Source organism: Camelus dromedarius, chromosome 13, assembly GCF_036321535.1.
Source record: "Camelus dromedarius isolate mCamDro1 chromosome 13, mCamDro1.pat, whole genome shotgun sequence".
Taxonomy (NCBI): Eukaryota; Metazoa; Chordata; class Mammalia; order Artiodactyla; family Camelidae; genus Camelus; species Camelus dromedarius.
In genome coordinates this window covers 63,644,787-63,661,872 of record NC_087448.1, presented here as the reverse complement: position 1 = coordinate 63,661,872, position 17,086 = coordinate 63,644,787, and the positions used below count along the sequence as shown (strand labels likewise).

Below are 17,086 nucleotides of genomic sequence, written 5' to 3'. Positions count from 1 at the left end.
CTGGTCTTTTAAGTACAAATTTAAAATTTCACATACTCGAAATTGTGGATTTAAGTCCACCATTTACGCAAAAAGCAGTGACAGAAAGCACCAAAATGTGTGCATTTCCGTAGCCCTAATTTTCTAATAACAAAAACTACACACAATTTTAGCTATTTGACAGACATCAATAACTCCATTCACTGAAAAATGGTTGATGTCCCTAGATGTTTTTAACAAATGTGTATGTCAATTTCTGCTTTCCATGTTTTGTCACTGTAAATAAGTTACCATTGCAATACTTACATGTTAAATGACTTCAAATGTATGGGAGATATTCGCTGCCTCTTTCAAACAACCCCACGTAGTTAAGCTTTTTGAGTTCTTCTATCCATACTTTATACTGTTTTTGTTTCCTCAAATGTTTTCAGGCTATCATATCTATATTCTTTCTGGGACCATTCCAACTTCACTACCACCAGTTACTGCTAAAATATTTGTGGTAGGGAAACCACTAAAATCGCTTTATTGGAATTTTGTACTAAAAAATGTAAATTGCCTCAGAGTCTTTGAAAGGTACTGCACACAGACTTGGGTGTACAGAGCATGCGACATCTACTTTGACAAATCAAAAAAACGCTTTCTTGAATCTTTTGAGATTTTAGCCATTTTCCAAAGTTCGTGAAGAATGACTACCAAATGAGTGAACTGCTTCTGTATTTGCATTTGGAGTGAAAAAGCATCTAGGTTTTCTGGAACACAGTAGGTTCTCAATGTGTGTGAGCATATATATATATATATGCACGTGTATCACATGTCTGTGCCCGTGTTTGTGCGTGTATATGTATGTTTTTCACAGACACAAAAGGGACCTGCAGGATGCATGCCAAACTGTTAACCTTGTCTAAGAAGTAGAATGTGAAGGGCATTAGAAATAAAAAGGACTGTTACTTTTGCTTCACCTCCTTCTGTATGAATTTTAGGTCATGCTTGAAATTATTTATATGTATAATTTATATCCAGGTTTGTGTATCCCAAAAGCCAGTGCAGGCACAACAAATCATTTCCATACTGTGTACCTGGGATGATAGTCCTCACTGTGTACCTGTCACTCACATGTGATTGAGCTGTCATACTGAAATGCTCAGAAGGAACAGCTCCCACCTGTGAAAGCTATACACGTACCGATCACCACTTTTCCTCCTTCACGTCACAGCTCAGTGACATGGTTTTAAGTCATGCTTCAGAGTACACGGATAGATTTTTTTACTTTCCTGCTTGCAGTTGTTCCGTTTTTGTTTCATGACATATTACCTCTTAAAAGGACTCTAGCACACATGGTGCCAGGGAAGCTGCAGATGGGCTGGCTGCAACCCTGGACCTCACCAGTTACTTTATTTTTCCCTTTAATATTATATTCCAAAGGAGAAATGTTGAATCTGTAGTGGGTTCAAGTCTATGGCAATAAATATGATTCTTCTGTAGACTTCTGGCTTTTGTTGTTGTTGTTGTTGTTTTTGTTAAGATATGTTCACATTTTCTGGCTGATTTCCAGGCAGCATAGAGCTTGACTTCTTAGATTCAGTTTTCACTTCTCTATCCTGTGCCTTGTTGTGTTGCACAGTAGATTGTGTTAACTTTAAGTTGTGTAAAAGCGATGAAAACTTTACCTATGTACATTACATTCATGTTTTAAATTGGCACATGATCTTGGCCTTCCTTAGGCTTTTATCGTCAGCCAATATCCCCACTATCATTCAATAAAATAATTTACAAAGAACTCAGGATGCTGAGCACTGCTGAGTTGGGCAAGTGCCCCATCCCTACCCCCAAATTACACCAAAGTCTCTTGTCAAGGTTTCTTATTAAATGTAGTCAAGCAAGTGCTAAAACTGAGCCTGTCTTCAATCAAGCTATATACTATTTTTGATATATAAATTAAGCAGGAAATCAACTTTCATATAACTGCCTTAGAATCTGCATGAATTTTTCTGGGTAGCCAATATGCAACTGGCAAGGATTCAGACTTACTGATAAACTACTGAAATACTACAAGCTAGTATTACTCACCATAAATACTTACTGGGAAGACTTTGGGTATAGGAAAGAAATGCTGGATCCAGGAGTGCTGGATGCTAGTTCTAGTTCTTCCACTGAATATAGGTGTAAGCTATTTAACTTTCTTGGACCTTAATTTCCTTATTTATAAAACGTGAGATTTGAGCTGGATGTCCCATAAATCCCTTTCAGGCTAACACCTCATTTTTTAACATGTTAAATACTCTACCAATAATATATGTTTACTATTTTTTGCAGAATATAGAGTATGCCATAATAGAATCTCATTAATATTCACAGTATTCATGAGACAACAAACATGTATTTATCTTTACATGTAATATTGAGTTATGAACTGGGACAGCAACTTGCAAAGGGTCACAAACCTGTACTAGAATGAGAACAATGATTCTGATTTCTAGATTATGACTGTAGTATTTTATTCACTATACTATCTTTGTAGCTGATTTGTTACACTTAAAAGTAATGTGTTTTAACCGTTCTCATCCCCAGTCAGCCAACTCTAATAAACTTGAACCTACTCTGCTCAATTTCTTACTACTTAAGTCTCCACAGCATTCTCTTTCTCCTTCAATTCTATCATAATAATTATCAATGATACTTTGTTTTCTACATACATGTCTTAGGTTTCCAGGTACAGCCTATCTTTTGCATAATTTCTATTAATTTTCTATATAAATGTCAACTACATATAGAAAAATGTGTAACAATCAACTCTACATTCATCAATGTATTGCTTGGAGCTTGCACCTTTATACATATCCATTACAGCAAAGTATCAAGTGGTTGAAAAGGATGCCAGAGATTCTTTGTACTGTTTGCTACAATGGTTTTGGAACTTCCTCTCTAGCTTTTCTCACTTTCCCTTCTGGGACTCCCAAGCTCTTCATCCTTGAAATCAATGAATGAAATTGATTTACCATGTTCTCCAAATATGTTGGCTTGAATGCCTCTTCTGCATTTTTCCACTCCTGGCTTCCCTGCGCAGAATATCCAGCCTTTGCTGTGGTCTCCAAGACCAAAGACCTATCACTAACCTGTCTGACCAGACCCTCAACCAAGTCCATTTGCTCCCACCTCCCTGCACAAGCTTTCAGAATTGTCCCTAAAACCAGTAGCCACAGAGACATATCTACTGTTAATTCAACATGTAGAAGTGAGAGACCATGCTCTACCCCTTGAATCTAAGAAAGTGGGGGTGAGGGTACAATTCTAACCTCCAATCAAATCCAGCAAATAGTAGCGCTACTGATCCGATACTAGGTACTCTCGTGTCACAGTCTCTCTGAGAGTCTACCTATCCCAGAGAAGAATTAAGAGAAAACTGGAGAAACCGCACAATTTCTTTATGCTTGTAAAAACTGATATGGATACAGGAGTCTGTGATTCTCAGATCTCAAAAGGCTAAAATAAACAGTACGCTTTTGTGGCCAGTTTGTTAAAATACTTAAATTCTTCAATCATTTAACATACGAGCTCCCTCCTAATTCACAGCTCAGCTCCTTCTCCAGCCCTCTACCCTCACTGACCATCAACTATCAGGTTAAGGACTGGCACCCAAAAGGACCCAAAGGTTTCTTTTCTAGCACAGTAACCAGTCTCTATTATGACCAGTTGGTGCCCATGTGACTAACCGTCCCCGCCCCCCACATCATGCCTCTTGGATATTGCCATTGGCTCCCTTTAGGGACTCCCAAGGACTAGCCTGTGCTTTTTTCTGCCTTTCCTACCCATTCCTGGGGAAACTCAAATGGGTCTTGACAAGGAACAGACCTGGCACTAGCCACCTTAGCCATCAGCCAGCCAGTCTCTGTTTCTTCATGTGCCTTCTGCCAGCGCTCACCTGGAACACAGTGGGAGATGAGATATCAGTGGTAGGGCAATGGCACTCCAGCAAACATTTGGTGCCCTTTTGGCCCCTTGACCAAAAGGCTGTGACCACTCACCATTCATTCCCCAGAGCTGCTTTCATGTGGTTACTTGTGGGAACTGCAGCTTCTCCAGGATTTTGACTGAGACAGCTAGGAAGACAGCACATGTGCCAGCTGGCTGACTGGCCTACCATATCAACAAATAAAGAACTTGAATATTATCTCTGCAAAAAGATATATGCAACCAAGCTATCTCTGCTTTTTGACTTCTCTTCTGACATATCTGAGTCTCAGCACTTATGAGGAAGACAAAGATACTTGCTGATTGTGCCAAAGTGGTGGGTTAGTAGCTGATGTGCCATCAAATTCCCAATTCTGACCACATATTCAACAGCCATCTTGCAATGACCCCTCAATTTAGAGTGCATTTCAAAGGACAACAACTTTTGAATTTATCAATTACCTTAAGAATATGGATTCTAACCAAAGACTTGCCCAAGAATTGGAGGGGCCAGCCCAAGTTAAGGTAAGCAGGTTTAGGTAGGGGTGTGGTGATGAGTCCATACAAATGGAAATGGATTTGTGCTTATTATAGACAAACAAGTCCTTTTCAATCAAGAAAAAGAGGAGCTTGACTAAATAACATACTTTGTGACCTCACATCCCTGTTGGAGAGTACCCACTTCCAGAGTGCACTTCAAGTCCTCCAGAATACACAAAGGCAACTGAGTTCAGGAGTTCCTTATGTTTCCTTGATAAATGCTGGAGCTTTTAGTAGGGGAACAAAAACAAAAACAGAAAAACAAGGAATGCTGGCTGTACTTGGATAGGGGTAGCTTCATGCATTAACTGTACAAAAGGGCCAACCATTCCACTTATCTTTAATTTTCCTCAATTCAGAGAGGTTCCCTTGCTCCAAAGTTTTTAGTTTCTTATAATCTACATACTGGACAGCTAAAATGACCCAGCTGATCTGTCACATGATCTGAAAAACCAAGTAACAACAAAGGTCACTCTATCCTGAGAGATATTTCACCCAATCCTTTGTAACCATCTGTTCAACACTGAAACTGAAACAAATAAATCAAATAATCAAATTCTATCAATCAAGAAAGAGATGGTTAAACATAACTTATGCTTCACCAAGGTCAGGGCCACCGGAGAATGGCTCCCAAAGAGCAGAATGCAAGGGGAGAAATGGCAGAGACTACATTATTAGAGTGGCCAAGGGCACTTATCAGTAGAATAAGCCCCATCAATAAACTTTATACCTCTGCCAAACCACTGCCTGCTTAGGCTACTCCAGGCCACTATTCAACGAGCACCACAAAATGTTTGGTGGCCTTTCAACTGATTAAGATGTCCACAGATGTTTCCTTCTTTTACTACTCTTACTGTTAAATATGTTCGATTCCAAACAATGCTACTCAAAAGTGCTACTGTTACTGATGCCAGACCATGAGTCGCAACCAGTCTGTGACAAGAGTACAGAAACTAAGTAACTTTTATAGGAATCTGAGAGTAATTTTTATATCTGCTGAATTTAATTATAAAATATTTGACTTACATTAAAATTTTTCTAGTAATTTACTTTTTAAAAAGTATACTTTCCTAAAGTATCAGACTGCAGTGGAATGGAAAAATTTTTTAAACTTATCTTTCACCACAAGAGTTAGAAAAACATCTATCTAAAACAAGAGTTAGAAAAACATCTATCTAAAAGCAATTATGTCGTATTTCTGCTAAAATCTCCTCACTAATTCCCATTGTCTGCAAGATAGTCTTAGTTCATTAACATCATGTTTTCAGATTCTCCTTGATCTGGCCCCTTCTCTACAGTAGAGCTTCCCAATCAGCTGCTTGGCAATGCCTTAAATGGGTGATGGATAAGATTACTAACTAAATGGAGCCTGCAGCAGGTGGAGTTCCCAAGCCCCAGAACTAGAAGCCTTGGGAGGAGCAGCCCAGTCCACTTAATCCAACAAATTCTACAAACTTTGTTTTCCATATATATCATAATATGGAAAAGGTTGAGAAGTGCTGATGCCTGGAGTTAACTCCCACTACATTATACACCAAATTTTATGCTCCAACAACACTGAAAAGCCTGCTCTCCCACCCATACCCAAATTTGTATTTCCAACCCAGACCTCTCCCATGAACTCTAAAACACACTACATACTTTACATCTCCACTCAGATGTCCAGAAGGCACTTCAAACTTAACATGTCCAAAACTAAACACCTGTTTTCCTTTCCAAATGTGCTCCTCCTATAGTACATTATATCTTAGCAAACTGTAACTCCATCTTTCTCATACTCACTCGTCATTTGATCTATTCAGCAAATCCTGTCAGCTCTAGCTTCAAAGGACTCTCACTACCTCCACCTTTCCCCACCTCCCTCCACCAGTTGAGGTTACAATCATCTCTCACTTGGATTATTCCAAGAGCCATCTAATTAATCCCTACTTCCACTCCTGTCTCTCTAAAAGTGATTCTCAAGACAGCAGCCAGAATTGGCTTGTGTGACTTAAAACACAAGTCAGATCATGTCATCCCTTGCTCAAAACTCTCCAACAGCTTCCCATTTCAGGAAGAGTAGAGGCCTATATTCCTTCAATAATTTACAAGGCCCAAATTGTCTTATTCCTTCTTCCTCTTTGACTCTCTCTTCTTTGCCCTTGGCCCACTTAGCACCAGGCAAACCAACCTCCTTCTACTCCTTAACCACACCAAGCAGTCTCATCTCATCAGGGCCTTCACTTGTAGGATCCTCTGGCTAGAATGCTCTTTTCTCACTTCTCTCTTTGCTAATTCACACTCACTTTCTTCAAGTCTCTGCTCAAATGTTACCTCATCAGTTAGGCCTTTATTGCTCATTCCAGACAAAATAGTACCCATTTCCCCAAGCCCTGCCCTCCCTGTCCCATTCATGATGCTTCAAGTTTCTTCATCGTACTTACCATATGACTACTAGATATTTGTGTATTGATTTACAGTTTGCTTCTCTACACTGACTCCAAGAGGGCAAAGGTTTTGTCTGTTTTGCTCACTGTTCTACCTCTATTGCCTAGAACAATGCCTGGCACACAGTAGGCACTCATGAAACACTGCTGAATAAACAGATGCATGAATAAATGCATTACTGTTTCCTGCCTGAGTCTTTACTCAGTTGCTACTGCCTACAGGCCTTTTCCCTATACTATTTTTCCCCTTGATAAATCCCACTTTTAGACTAGGCTTAGGCATCAACTCCTCCAGAAAGCTTTCCCTGAACCTAGCCTTCCACATTTCACTGACTACCAATCTATTAAATGACTGGTGGAAAAGCAACTTCATGGCTACACATTCACACAGAAAAAATTTTACTACCCCTTCTCACTACTGGTTCATATTTCTCAACCATATTTCCCCAATCAGAAAACACCATTTCATGCCTAGAAATTACAGCTTCCACCTGCTCTTTTCCCACTGCACTGAGTACTTATACTATGTAGCTGCAGACACTGTCCCAAGAGTCAAGATACACCTCATGTACTTAGGAAGAACATAAATCATTCTGATGTGCACCAGACAAGACAATTCAGAGAGGAAACCCTATTTGTTTTCCATACTTTTCATGGTCTTATGACTGCCAAATGTTAGAAGGCTTTCTCCTGGGCCTATTCAAAGTCAGTCCCACCACGTCTCAATTCCAATTTATACCCCTCAAGTATTTCACACTATTCTTGGTCTCCAACGTGGGTTCCGACGGCATAAGTCCCACCCTGCCCACCGGGATGGAATGAATTACTCGATACTCTGTGGAAAGTCAAGAGAGCGAGAGGAAGTCGGGAGCCAACTCCACAAGCCTCTCAAATGCTCCCACATTTATTGTGTATAATCAAAGGAAAAATCATTAACAACTGTGTGATGGAATGCAGGAATTTAGGGAAAGAGAGGATGGGATCGAGATTGTACAAGTCACAATGAGTACAAAGGCTTTATCTTTAGGCAAGTCATGGGGAGAGGGAAGCAAGATACATTCTTACAGATATGTTAAAGCAGACCACCAGACCAGCCAGTTCCCTGTTTGGGGTAAGACTAACAGCAGGCACACCCAGCGTTTATAGCTGAGGGCCTGAGTCCTTGCTTGCAATGAGCAGAGTGCTATCTAAAACCTCAACTATGCAAGCAAGGCATTGTCTCTGCTTTTTAGGGCAAGGAGACAGGAGTGCAGACGTACAAGCGCCTGCTTGCAAAGCAGTTACTAAGCACATCTGTTCTTAAAGGAGACAAGAGGCTGGGGTCTCTTACAATTTGTTAACCCAATTACAGGCTCCCGCACTCCAAGAACTCCAATCCTCTATTTTATAATTTGGCCAAGCCCTGACAACCTGAGATAGAGTCACAGTAAATTGTGGGAATCTTCTAAGCCTACTGGCCCCTCCCAATCCCACCCCCCACCCCCCATCAACCTCCATAACTTTTAAGAATAATCAAGATAAAGCTCTTGATCAAGGTAGGAAAGGCAGACAGGAAGCTTCTAGTCCAATATTGTATCTTAAAATCAGTCTATCCCCCACCAAAAAATAATACAGTTTAACCACCAGTAAAGCAAGCATGCAGTATTTCAACACCATTCATGGCAATGACCGACTATCATCCTTGTATGCACCCAACCTTACTTAATCAGTTCGATTTCAGTTTCTGCCCGTCTCCTGGTTTACTGTGCTTTTGCTTTAAACTTGTTCGCTGAATTTACTGTTCCTCAGCCTAATTTCTGGTGTTTTCTGAGACTTTTAGTGAAGACCTAATATGGCTCTTTTTACTGTCTTAGCAAGATGCTCACTAAACTCAGTCCTAGAGACGTACCATGGGCTCCATGCCTGCAGCAGATCTAACCCCAGCTCCTATAAAGGGAGAATTCATATGGTCAAACATACATCTCTTGAATGTTCCACATTATTTCCACACCATAGCAATTTATCAACACCTTGTTTTATCAAGTCTCAACGGCCAATTATTTAACCAGTTAAAAACTGATAGCGCTTTTCTTCTGATTTCCTTTCTCCATTGAATGCGATCTATACTGCCTCCTGATGATCTCATTTTTCTATAGGTAAATTGTTTCTAAATACAATAATTTCTTCTATTTCCTTGAGGAAGAAATAATCTAAGAAGGGAGTCAAAAAGAATGTTGTTATTGAAAATTTAAATACTATCATTTAAAGCAATAAACAGATGAGATACTAGCAATTGTATCTTAAAATACTACAAACTGCTTCTCTGACCCTTCAATATATACCTTCTTCCCCTTTGTCTACTGAATCTTGTGACAACTCTATCATTTCCCTAACTGTACCATAAAAATAGAAAGCTGACATCCACTCAAACTGATGTTCCCATCTTGAATGACTCATTTCATAAAAGCCCAGGCTGCAATTAACTGATAGTTTTATGTAACTACAGGTAGGCTGACGATACACTATCACATGAACATTACACAGAAGGTCATGATAAAAAAAACAAGAGGAAAAACGTATCTGTGAGAACCAAAGGTGGTGGGGAAAGGCTCTCTTACTTTCATTATGCTTGACATTAGAAAATTTCTTTTAAAGAAATGGGTTTATGAGGTCTGGCCAATACATTTTTCTTTGAAACTAATCATATCAAATTTGTCAGTAAAAATGAGAACGTTAAATTGACTGGGTCATATCAACAGTCCATGTAACAAGGGTGAAAAACAGTGCCACTATTCATGACAAAAAAGGCACATCATCACAAATTGTGTTAAGGTAGTCCACAGCTTTATTCCTGACTGCCTATGCTAATGAGGACTATAAGTACCTGATTAATTTAATAACCAGAAAAATCAAACTTTATCCTTCTAGATCTCTCCTAGCATTTCTAACTAGTATAAAAGTCAGTTGGTTTGCTTACTTCTCTGCCCATCCATAGTGTATAAAGAGGTGAAATCATCAAAAGGCAAATAAAATCACAGAATTTCAAGGCTAACACAAGAGCTATTTCAGCTGAAACACTAACATACTCATCTCATTTAATCTAACCAATAATTCTATGCTATAGATTGAGAAAGTATTCTTTTCATTTAATTATGAGGAAAATTTTCAGCAAATTAAGTGACTTGTCCACGTTGTAGTCAGAACTGCAACTTATCTTCAAATTCTGTAATTTAATTCTGCACTAAAAGTAGAGGATTCTGCTCTTCAGAACAATCCCTGAGGTATCTCAAAGGTATAATCTGAAACACAGAACTCGGTCACACTATGAACATCTCATGTCAGGCAACCCTTTATACACTTAATGAGAAACACGTTCCATTTTCTGAAAGTTTTGAATTAAATTAAAAATTAAGAACCACTGATCCAGTCAAATGCCCTCATTGTACACATGAAGGACCTGCAGAATAGAGAAGTGCCTCTCAACTAGCTAGTGTTAACAGCTGTGTACTAGTTTACTAGGGCTGTGACAAAGCACAGATGGGGTGGCTTAAACAACAGACGTTTATTTTCTCATAATTTCAGAGGTTAAAAGTCTGAGATCAAGGTATCCAAGGGGTTGGTTTCTTCTAAGGCCTCTCTCCTTGGCTGGTAGATGGCCCTCTTCCTCCAGTGTCTTCACAGATCTTCCCTTAGTGTATGTTATTAATATTCTTCTCATGTGCAAAATACATTTACCACATTCCAGAAGCCCCCAACATCTTAACTCATTCTAGCATCACCTCTAAGTCCCAAATCTCATCTAAGTATCATTTAAACCAGGTATGTAGACTTGACATATGATTCATCCTGAGGCAAAATTCCTCTCCAGCTGTGAACCTGCCATTCTAGACAACTCATTGCTTTCAAAAATAACAGTGGGACAGGCATAGGATAGACATTCCCATTCCAAAAGGGAAAAATCAGAAAGGGATGATGGGTCCCAAGCAAATCTAAAACCAAGTAAGGCTAAGTTCATTAGATTTTAAGGCTGAAGAATAATCTTTAATTATAAATAAAGACTAATCTTTGGCTGCACACTGTTCTGCAGGCCTACTGGGCTGGAGGCCTTGCCTTCCAGGCCCACCAAAGTGGTAGCCCCACCCCCTTGGGGCTCTGATCCCATAGTGGCAATGGTAGCTCTGCCAATCTCTGAACTGCTTTCAAGATCATTCTACTCTTTTCATGAAGGACAACACACACTCACAGCTAGATCACCACAGATAGCTCTACTGATTTGTCTTGTAGAAATCTGACAGCCTCCCTTCATTTCATCCTGTCTCTGTCCCATTCAGTCCAAGCTGGCAATGTTTCTGCTGGCATAACCCCATCTCTGGTCCTGCAGAGATAGCTTAATGGACCACTAAGTCACATGCCCATATTCCCTTTAGCAGATGGTTGTCCAGCAACAACCGTGATGTTGTTTCCAGAACACACTTCCTAATTTTTCACAATATGCATAGGCAGAGAATTTTCCAATTCTTCAAGTTTTTGGTTCCATTTTGCTTAACAATTTTTCCTTCAATTTATCTGTCCTCTTGCATTTTACCATAAGCAGCAAGGAGAAACCAGGCTATGCCTTTCACACTTTGCTTAGAAATCTCAGTTAAATGTCCAAGTTCATCACTTACCAATTCTATTTTCCACAAACACCTGGAAGAAAATTTAGTCAAGCTTTTTGCCTGTTTATAACAAGATCATCTTTCCTTCAGTTCCCAGTAACGTGTTCCTCATTTCCATCTGAGACCTTACCAGAAGCACCCTTTTAATATTTCTACCAACACTCTGTTGATGATCACATTTCTATCCCTAAGATGACAGAAGCCTTCTCAACAGCTCTTTTCTTCCAGAGCCTTCACCAGAATCACCTTTAACATCCATATCTCTACATACAATCTCTGAAGGCAACCTTGGCTTTTTCTAATGTAAAGCTCAAAACTCTTCCAGCCTCTACCATACTCAGTTCTAAAGCCACTTCAACATTTTTAGGTATTTTGTTAGAGCAGCATCTTGTTCCCCAATACCAAAAATCTGCGTTAGTTTTTCAAAGCTACAAGATACCACAGTCTGGGTGGCTTAAACAACAGAAATTAACTTTCTCACAATTCTGGAGAAGTCCAAGATCAAGGTGTCAGCAGGGTAGGTTTCTTCAAAAGCTTCTCTCCTTGCTTGTAGATGGCTGTCTTCCTCCAATGTCATCACAAGGTCTTCCCGTTTGGTGTGTCTGCATTCTAATCTCTTCTTATAAGAACACCAATCACTGAATTAGGGCCCAATCATATGACCTCATTTTACCTTAATTACCTCTTTAAAGGCCCTATATCCAAAAAATAGTCAGATCTTAAGTACTGAGGATTAGGACTTCAACACACGAAATTTTAAGGGGACAAAATTCAGCCTATAACAAGCTGAAGCTAGTCATATTCGCTTACTGTATGAATATTGAATAATATTCTTTCTCAGTCATTGTGCTGACCATAAAACCGGTACCTCTGACATATGGTGCTTAAAAATAAAGAGGGGGGGAATAATCATACACAAATTAATAAAGTACACAAGAGCATATAACGTATTTTGGACCTCAGCAAACCTATGTCCAAAAAGGTCTCCTTGAAGAGCTCAAATCTGAAGGATGAGTATAGAAGGGGTGTGTGCACACAACTTTGCAAAGAAGAAGGAAAAGAACAGCACACTCAAGGAAATGAAAGGTGACCTGAAGGGCTGGAATACAGAAAGTAAGAAGAGTAATAAAACATAAGGTTGGATAGGAAGGTGGGGGCCACACCAACTGGAGTCTTAAATATCACACTGATTTTTGGGCTTTTTCCTAACAGCAATGGGAAGTACCTGAAAGCTTTAATACATGATCATATTTTCATTTTACAAAGATCACTCTGGCAAGGTGAGGGCACTGCAGGCTTCTCATTTGCTGGTAATGTTCTACTTCTTGAACAGGATTCTGGTTACATGAGTATGTTCACTTTGTGAAAATGTGTCAAGCCCTACACTTACAATTTAAGCACTTTCTATGTGTATATCATACTTCAGTCTCGTTAGATTGTGGAGAGAAAGAGCTAGAACAGATTAAGTACTAACGTGGGGACTCCTGTCTCAGTAAGAGGTGATAATTCAAATGAGAAAGATGGCAGTATAAAATGGAGACATTCAAGAGATAATTAAATGGTAAAATCTAAAGACCTCAGTTGATGGATTGAATATGAAAGGGGAAAGGAGGCATCAAAGAAGACTCTCAAGTTTCTGGCTTGCAAAAACAGATGGACGGTAGATCCATTCATTATGCAAGAAAATCCTGGAGATCCAGAGATGAAAGGAAAAAAATCACAGATTCAGTTTTTCAGGCTTAAAAGTAGAAATGTCAGGTAGGCAGTTAAGTCTACAGGCTGGAGCTCAGAGGACAGTTTTAAGAAAATACATTTGGAGATCAATATTGTTAATAAAAGCAATGGGTATAAGATCCCTCAGCCAATATTTAATGAGCTCCTACAGTACTATAGGCACTAGTTTAGGTTCCAGGAATACAGCTATAGTCAAAATAAACAAGTTCTCATGGAACTTATATTCTAGTTCAAAAGACCCCCAACAAACAAGTATCAAATAAATAACTTCAACTACTAGTAAGTACTATGATGAAAATAAAACAGGACAATGTAGTAGAGTGACAGGAGTGGGACAACTTTGCTTTAGATTAGAATCGTCAGGGAAGGCGTCTCTGTGGAGGTGACATTTAGGGTGAGACTTAAATGTTGAGAACATGGTAGGCATAGGAAGGGTGGGGGGAAAAAAGCATTCCAAGAAGAAAAAAGATCTAGTGCTTAAAGCAAGATGGATCTTAGTATATTTAAAGAACAGACCAAAAGATCAGTACAGATGAAATGTAGTAAATGAGGAGAAGAGTAGTACAAGGCAGCGTCAAGGAAGAAGCCAAGGGCCAGAGCATGCAGAATTTAAGCAGGGAGTGAATCATGTAATTTATATTAGAACAATTTTTTTTTAAATTACAGATTACTTTAGTTTCTCTGCGGATAAAATTATAGAGTGGTAAAGATAAAAATGAGGAGACGACTATGCCTAGTTGAGAAATGAAGAAATCTCACAGAGAAAGCTAAGAGTTAGAATATAAGATGGTCTAGGACTAAAACTTAACTCTAAAAAGCAAAGACCAAGAAGAAGAGAAGGTAGCAAAGGAGATAGAAAAGTATAGAAATATGAACAAAAAAATCATGATTTCAAGGCAAAGTATTTTAAGGGAAAAAAAAAAAGGATGAAGAGTCAAATGCTTGCTGAGTAGTCACATCAAAATGAGACCTGAAAAATGCTCATCAATTCAGAGGAATTCTAGAGACCTTAAAATCTATTTAGTAGAATCACAGTGGCAGAAGCTAAAATGGGGTGGGTTGAATAGTAACAGTGAGAGTTGAGGGAAAAAAAGACAATGGGTGTAGACAATTCTGTAGAGAAGTTCGGTGTCAAGAAAGGGGAACTTTAAGAGATGAGAGCATTGACCCTTTAAATGTGGACAAACTAAGGAAAAAAAGGCAAGATTGAAGTTATAAAGAGAAGAAATAAATGACAACATATAAAGATGCGTGAGAAGGTAAGAGATGCAATTCAGAGTATAAGCAAAGGCGTTTACCTTAGAACAGAGGAGGGCTACTCTCTCTATTGAAATATAAGGGAGAGAAGTGAGGATGGATACAAATGAAAGCAGAAAGCAGATTTCCCAACCCTTATAATAAACTCTTTCCATTAAAATCATGCTATGGACATTTAGAAAGGTATCCTACGCAGGACCACAAACTAACTAAAGAAAAGTTATACTGAGATTACTTAGCCTGAAGAAGGCAAATAATAACTCCAAATACATTCGTTTTCAAATAAAGGGTAATTATACGAAAATATGCATCAGTACCAGCTACTCTTAACTGCTGAATGAAAATAAAGGTGTTCAAACTGAAAAGAGATCAAAGCACTTGATTTTTTTAAAAGTTACATTTAGGATCACAGTTCTTTGCAAGAAGGTCCTGAAAAATGATCATGAGCTTTTTGTTGGACCACTTTAAGATTAGGATAAATCCCTCAGTTATTTTTCTCAGACTGTCTGAGAATTCTCCTGCAAAGTGTTACAGCAAAAAACAAGAAAATAATCTCTAAACAATCCTAAAAGAAATAGAAAATCCAAAGTCTCAGGTTGCTCTACTTATCTGTATTCCATTATTTACCTTATTGATCATAAATCAGAAATCTGAAGACTACTGGTGAGGTTGAAAATCTGAAACAAAAGGCTCTGATGGTGTTAGATACACCAAGTTAAATGGATGAACCTTCCTTTCTGCCTGGACACTCTCTCCCCTAGAAAGTATCAAACACAACTAGTTCACATGCCATATCTCCATGTTTCCTAAATTACAAACTGCCCTATAAAGTTGCTCTATTTAGATGAATGGATTTACCTATATTCAAAATGAAATGCTTAAACCACATCTTTGCCAGTGTAACATTATACAATATTCCAATAATCTCAATCACTTAACTGTTTTCCAGTTTCCTGAACCAAAAACTATCTTAATCTATTTCATAAAGCCATGTTATTTCTTCTTTCATGAAGTCTTTCTCTTTCTAACAAAAATACTCCCTCTGATTTCGCATTTAGAAATAAAGAAAAAAACAAACTGTTCTCAAGGAATTAAGAAAAACCAAACAAGATCCAGTTTTTTTTAAGTTAACTAAAACAAAAAAAGCAAATACTCAACAGCAAGAATTCTTCATTCTGTACTTAAAGGTTTTCCTTGCAGAATCTAATTAATTCAATATAGCAAACTTAAGTAAATGGCTCCTTTATTGTTCTTTAATTTTAGAAAATTAAACAACATAAAGCAAAAAGGATGCTAATTATTGCAATTCTTCAGAAATCCAGAAAACTGATATAATTTCCATGACAGCTGCTGCTAGCACACTTAGAACTGAAAAGCAGAAGAAAAATACACTAAAACCACTTACAAATAGTATTGATCTATTTAGGAAATACTGCCTCCAATAATCAGAAAAACAGCTTATGTAATTTAACAATCCATTTATTGAATACTACACATTCCAAATGCTAATTAAAACCAGGAAATATTAAAATAAAATTTAAACATTAAGGCACAACAGCATATGTAAAAATTCAATTGAAAAGATGTTGCTGAAATGATTATCAATTATATCAATGTATATTTGGTAGAAAACATGTAAACACAGCTTTCAATCTTTACTTAAAACTAGTATTCTAAGTAAATGGCCACTTACAGATTTTTTCACTCAACTTCATTGTTAAGTCAACAATACCTCTAAAACCTCTAAATTCAAAGGTACCATAAAGATGCACTCAACTCTCCCTGGGAATTTCTGTCCTACCTTGAAAAAAAAACCCCTAAATTAATAACAACTTAAACAAAGACAACTATGCAGTTTAAAAGATAAAATGAGATATAGTGAGAAACACGTGTGAATGAGATTTGAATCCCAGTTACATCCCTCCCTAGAGAAATTATATTGGATAAATTGCTTAAACTCTTTAAGTTTTCATTTTCTCTTTAAAAAGCCCTTGTAGGAATGTTATTTTAAAAAATTAAAGACTGTAACAATCACATTTAGAATACAGCCTGGCACTGACAGGCATTAACTAAATGGCAGCTACTAAAACAAGTATTAAATTAAGGCTTGCTGGTATTCCTACTCCTCATTGTAGCAGCATTGTAGAATACGAAGAAATCACCTATAGAAGTTGAACTCAAAATAGCTATCAGCTTTCCTTCAAAATCATTCAGTTCTTTAAAAAGGGCACATTGAAGAATCATGACAGAACAGTGAATTTCCAACTATTATTTATCAACTGGTATATTCAGCATGAAGCTTGAGTAGTGTAAAAGATTTCTTTCTCAAATATGTACAAGTACTATGCCATGTTTAGGGGATTCCTAAGCCATGAGTAATGCTGGTAGATATTTATAAATCTTTCCAAGTATTTTCGCATGAAAATTCTACAGAAACACAGGGTCAGGATACTAACTGCAAAGTTGTGATCTTTAGTTTAACATGATTAAATAAGGTTTATAAGAAACAATGAGTTCAGTGAACACAGGAGGGAAAAAAAATTACCTCCACATTTGTCAATA

At 38.0% G+C, this 17,086-nt stretch overlaps 1 protein-coding gene across 6 annotated transcripts in view; it reads right to left on the bottom strand.

Moving 5' to 3' along the window:
- N4BP2L2 (NEDD4 binding protein 2 like 2) overlaps positions 1–17,086 on the bottom strand; it is a 67,594-nt gene that overhangs the window by 29,722 nt on the left and 20,786 nt on the right. The window contains exon 7 of one of the 6 annotated variants that reach the window (XR_010383653.1): positions 3,832–12,152. The exons of the other annotated variants lie outside the window; for them this stretch is intronic. The gene's annotated coding sequence lies outside the window, so the exon portion shown is untranslated. The remainder of the gene's footprint in view (positions 1–3,831; positions 12,153–17,086) is intronic. 6 annotated transcript variants of the gene reach the window in all.